This window comes from Trichogramma pretiosum, unplaced genomic scaffold (assembly GCF_000599845.2).
Source record: "Trichogramma pretiosum strain Unisexual culture from Peru unplaced genomic scaffold, Tpre_2.0 scaffold52, whole genome shotgun sequence".
Taxonomy (NCBI): Eukaryota; Metazoa; Arthropoda; class Insecta; order Hymenoptera; family Trichogrammatidae; genus Trichogramma; species Trichogramma pretiosum.
In genome coordinates this window covers 649,711-655,710 of record NW_019641695.1, presented here as the reverse complement: position 1 = coordinate 655,710, position 6,000 = coordinate 649,711, and the positions used below count along the sequence as shown (strand labels likewise).

Sequence of the window (6,000 nt, the reverse complement as noted above, 5' to 3'; positions counted from 1 at the left end):
GATAGTGAGACGGTGTCAGAAACCGGTAATTCTGCAACCATGGCAGACGCCACGCAGACCACCGTATCTAGCGAGGACCTTGATAGATTTAGAGAGGACATGATCTCTCGTGTCAAAGCTTTATTTGCTGAGCATTTCACACGCGATGACGCGATGCGGCGAGGACCCTCTGCGGCCGAGCAGTTAGCATTGTTATCGGGTGCTCTGCGCACTTCGCAGAAACCATAGATCAGAATTCGCTCGTTTTGGAGAAGCGCGCCGCGTATTTGGTTTGATACTTTAGAGGAGCACTTTGTTGCTAAGAATATTGTTGATGACGCGGATAAATATAGGTGTGCGATTAGTAATTTGGACGAGGACTTGATCGCGACTGTGTCCGCTGCTATCGATTCAGCGTCGGCCGGTGACAGGTACGAAAAGTTAAAAGACGCGTTAGTGCGTAAATTCACTGTCAGCGGTTCAGAAAATCTTAAGAATATTTTGGGTAACGTTAATATGGGTACGCGTTCGCCGTCGGAATTTTTAGAGCATTTAATTTCAAGCGCGGGTAGTATTTTAGGTAGAGATACGATTTTACGTATTTGGTGCGAGACGATCCCGGCGAATATTGGCGTTCATTTAGACGATGTCATAAATCAAGAAAACGAATCGAGTAACGTAAGAAAAGCTGATCGAATTTACGCATCTTTTAGGCGCGACGCGGATAGCAGAGCATCGTATGGCATTGATAGTATTGTTCAAAATCATGCGGGACGCGACTATGATGGGCGTATTTTTAATTTGGAGCAGAAGCTCGATCAAGTATTAGACACTTTAGCATCATATCGTAATAGTCGAAATCGAGACAGGCGTAATCCCGGCAAGAATAGAAACAGTTCACAAAAGCGCGCGACAAAGGCGGTCCGAGCGACGGTAGTTCGAATTCTACTAGTTCTTCGTCTTCATAAAACCCTCGACCCTTTTGAAAAAACGGAGACTCCTACGTCGGATGATGTAATTCGTCTCCATATCGAGGATATAAATTCGAAATTAATTTATTGTAGATTCGAACGCCAAAGTTTCAGTTATTCCTAGGCCAGGTGAGCGGGAGGCGAGACCCGTGATCTTAGGCATTATAGCAGCCAATTAGCTGCCTATCCAATTTATGATACTAAAGTATCAAATCTTAAATTCTCCGAAGAATTGTCTCTTTTATGAACCTTCGTTGTAGCAGACGTGCCCTACCTAATCTTGGGACGTGATTTATTAAAATAATTTTATTTATTGCCCGATCTGACGTGTTAATGTCTGATGGACGCATCAGGCTCGATCGTGGCCCGCGGATTTGTTTCGCTTATTACCAGTAATAAGCTGGCAATTTGCAGCGTACTAGTAAAATACACGTTATTTTTTAGCCGGACCCGACATGCACGTCTTACCAGACGCATGGGGCAAAATTGCGGTCATAATCTCGACTGGCTTGCGTTGCGGCGTGTCGAATGTTTCTGGGTCTGACTTCGACCAGTCTGAAAAGTTTTGACGAGGAGAGCATCTCTGAGCATCGGTCTAGACCGAATAATGTCCAAGTCACCGTTCGTGAAAGGAGAAATTTTTCCCTGGAGGTGGTAGGCAACGGCTAGCTATTTTTGTCTATTCGTGTCTTGGCTGATTTTTGCGCAGAGACCTCCATTATTAGCTTTTAAATCTTTAACTTCGATTTTTAACAACACATCTCTTCTGGGGTTTAGTAAGACTTTATTGCGGTCGCGCGCGAGACAGCTTCGCGTCTTTGGCAATCGTCTTCTCCAAGGAGATTTTTTGCGTGAGTCGAATCCTTGACTCTGAGCGATTGTGGCGAGATTGCTTGTCGACCAATTATTGATTTTTTGAGAGACAATTTGATTATCAAATACGTAAAATTTTATAAATGCAGCTTCCTTGTAAATAGTCAACCCGAGGCTATGCTGCTGCTGCTTGAGTTGTCGCGTGATGGTACTCTCTCGAGAATCATAATGTAGAAGTATGAGTATGTCAGTCAAAATGTATGTTCATGCATCAGTAACTCATAAACACAAGTATACACTTTTATTTAACTGCGTAGCAGTTATAATCTTAAGTGTTGAAATTCCAACGTGTCCGTATTATTGATTAAAAATAAATCAAAATTGTTATTTTTTTACTGCATTGAAAACAGCATATGTAAACCCATGATTATTTTAAGCTTCAATTAAGAAGCATCGACGATATAAAATGTATTAAGCCTGCGTGCCTATTCTACACTTAAAAAATAAAAAGTGTTATTTATTGTTAACGCAATCATATAATATGTACTTGGGCAGCTTCGAATTAAGAAGTATAAATATTTTTGTTAGATTTCCAGAGCGTATTTATATTTTAACGCTGTTTTCATTTACCTATTGTTGCACTAAGTGCGTATAATTATATTTTGTTTCATACATGTACAATTTTTTTGCTGCAGTGCGCCTTTTTCAATGTAAACGCGTTGGTATAATTGTAATGCGTTTCATACATGTTTTTTGTGTCGTGTGTGCGACCCCGTCGAATCCACTGGGGGGGAGCAATGTAGGTGAAACGCTCCGTCACTAGCCATTATATGACGGCGTCGACTTGACGCCTCGAACATACCAAGTTTAAAGCGCCGTAAGCGCGCAGCGCACACCGTAGCTCAGATCATTCAGAGCAGTCGCCCGAGCTGGTCGCTTCACAGCGAGCTCCGAAATCCAACAATACAAGCCCAACTAAGCACTCAATGTCGGCCTACTCATTTTACCGCCCTTCTGTCCTCTATCCCTGTAACCGCCTGTCTGGTTTGTGTGAGTACCCAGATAGAGCGGCCAACGACAAGAACTTACAGATACAATGGGGCTGATAACCCCAACCTCATTTCCCGGAAATAAGAGATGGATTGTAGTTTTCATAGACGATTTCTCAAGATACGCGAAAGTATATTGCATTACGAATACATCAGAGTGTGGCAACTGCGATCCTCTAAATCTTTATAGATTGATTTATCGTAATGAAAGATACATTGAGATTTGACAAAAATCACAGAGACGATGAAAATTTTCGTGGACAGCAATCCGTAAAGAGTTTTTGGAAAAAATTTTCGATTTTGGACGGTGTAGGTTTGATTGGGGAGTCTTGGCAAGAGATTTCGGAGCAAATTCTCAATGCAAGTTGGTCTAAATTATTGCTGGAGTTGGTTTTCGGTTCAGATTCTTGAATCTGTAATTAATTTAACACGAGAATTAGGCGGTCCGGGTTTTGAAGATGTTCATGAATCTGAAATTTTAAAAATTATTTCGCCAAGTGAAGAATTTTTATCTACTGAAGAAACTGAATATATTTTGGAAAGTCCTACAGAAGGAAAAACGGAGGATGAAAGTGAGATGAAAGGCTTGGAAAAGCATTTTCATACTTTTACAGTAAAGAAAATCGTCAATGTCTTTGAAGAATTGATTGCTCAAGTTGTAGCTGAAGACTCCGTATTAACTCGAAGCATGCACTTTAAACATATATGTTCTTCAATAGTTGAAATCTACGAAGATATATACAAAGAATATCAAAGAGAAATCAAGCAATCGCGTATAACTGACTTTTTTTCACAATAAAGTATTCAATATAAGTTAATTTCATCATTTTTATGTCCATGTTTCTTAAATTTTGAGATTCCTAGAAATGCAACCCCTGACATTCTATAAGAGCTTGGTTTCAGTATACACGGTTTCCTCGTACGCGGTGCTTTTTTGGAACATAACCCCCGCATATACGGAGGGCATACTGTACTCCGATCTGACTTAAGGTAGTTCCCTCAGAACCTGACTTACAAATTCGGGCATATGTCCAGAAAAAATCTGGAACAATTCATACGCTTTCCTTGACAAATTCTAAGACTTATCTGTTCTTTTTAAATTTTTAGTAGAGCTCATCCTTATTGAGATAAAAAACCGCAAAGATTCATTGCTGGAAATTGTTTAAATTTGAATCGATTATAACTCGTGAAAAATAGATTTTAGAGAAAATTGGCAAGAGCACTTTTTTGTTTAAAATGACCCTAAAAACCTTACCGGGGCACACTTGTGTGTATATCTATAAATGAAAAACATGAAAATTAAGGATTACTATTACAATTTTTTGTTTCTGATGTAAAAATATGTTTTTATAGGTCCTTGTACAACAAAAAATATGTCTCTTGTTCCTCTTATTATTGAAAATTATCCATCAAACAAGTATATTGACTTTTGATTTCTAAGTCATTGACCGCATGATTTTGAATGTAATTTTTTACCAATCCGGATCCTTGCTGTCTCAAAAGTTTTGTAATAAAATTCTTTTCCACTTTTTGCACGTTTTTCGCTACACATTGTTGTCTACATTGCGTTAAACTTTAAGACTCATTACAAAACTTTATCAGGCAGTAGTTGACATCTTTGGGAAGCTTTTTACATAGTTTAGGAAATGAAAGTCCGGTTCGAACTCCAGTAGATTTCTCGTTCTGTGTTTTTTCAACTTTTAAGAGCTTTTCACTTTACTAGATAGCTCTAATCACTTTGGCATACTTTTTTTCTGAAAATTTGGACAATTTCCAAAAAAAAAGTTCCTGGGCACTTTTACTTTTGAATCATTCTACCCTCATCCAGGAATTATTTGAATATTTGTGATTTTTCATGAATTTCAAAAAAACCCTAAAATGGCCAACTTTGGGCCTCTGAAAAAGTGTCATAGAAGGTCCCAATTTTTCTAACATTTTTTTGGGACATATCTGACATCAAATACAACAAGTTTTTCACATTTGCAGAAAAAATTTTTTTGGCCATTCGATTTCACAGAGAATCGGCCATTTATATTTATTCAGCTCGATTAGTTCATGGTAAGAAAAGTTGTTTTCTAGTCCATTTAGCTCTCGTATTAAAATTAAAAATAAAACACATCAAAATTATTTTTATCCTATAAACTAATTATGCTTTATTCTACTCAGTTAAAGAAGGCTTTTTAGGTAAAAATAAAAAAAATCGATTTTCAAAAATCCTAGTGATGTATTCCCCTTATGAAAAAAAATCAATTGGAAATCGAAGTTATATGCCATTAAATAAGTGAAATCCTAATGCATAAGGATAAAAAAATTATGTTAGTAAAATTACCATGTAATTCAGGTAGAGAATACGGAAGCAGTTTTCACGTCTGTGTACAGCAACATAAATAAATAGAAGATAAGCAATTCCAATAGATAATATGTGAAATAAAAAATTTATAATCAAATATTGAGTATTAAGCGTATTTATTTTCATTAAAGGTTATTATTTTTCGTCTTGATTTTCAAACTTGAATTGAATTTTACTAAAAGATGACCGTAAAAATTGTGAGAATAATAACAAATATTGCTAATCCATTTAAATAACTATCGAAGAGATATTATGTTCTTCAAGACACATTTTGAATCATCTATTTGCATTCCACAACAAGTGATTTCCATGATCATCCCTGAAAATCAAAATTTAAAATTTACTACCAACGTATTGCTTGATATATTAGTAATAATGAATTACATAACATGATAAATATTTTTACTTTTTTTTTTTATATAACTATATCGATATTTTAGTGACAGTAAATGATTATCGTAAGCATACAGGTCAAGTGGAAAAGATTTACAGATTTATTTTCAAAGCGAGAGATTCCATTCGATTAGATTAGAATCTCAATGGAGTACCACAACTAGACAATTGAAAAACATATGCTCCAATTCGTAACCAATTTTCCTTAGAAGTTCTTTAAAACTATATAAAAAGCAAAATTTTATAAGTCGTATAGTGCTGATAATTTTTATCGAAAACGTTCATTTCTGCTATAAGTTGTGACGATGTCACTGGGCGGTATTTGACGCAAATTACGCGAGCTGTAATGCGTGGATGTATGAGTGAGTGCGCGACCGAAGTATGGATAAGGTAGGAAAGCGAGTATCACCCGAGCGCGCGTTCAAGGTTCAGGGCAAAGGAAGAG

At 36.9% G+C, this 6,000-nt stretch overlaps 1 protein-coding gene across 1 annotated transcript in view; it reads right to left on the bottom strand.

Annotated features, from left to right (window-relative positions):
• Positions 1 to 5,261: 5,261 nt before the first annotated feature.
• The window catches only part of LOC106649283 (ankyrin repeat and KH domain-containing protein mask-like), a 68,070-nt gene continuing 67,331 nt past the window's right edge, over positions 5,262 to 6,000 (bottom strand). Inside the window, exon 23 of the mRNA XM_014366603.2 lies at positions 5,262 to 5,481. The gene's annotated coding sequence lies outside the window, so the exon portion shown is untranslated. The remainder of the gene's footprint in view (positions 5,482 to 6,000) is intronic.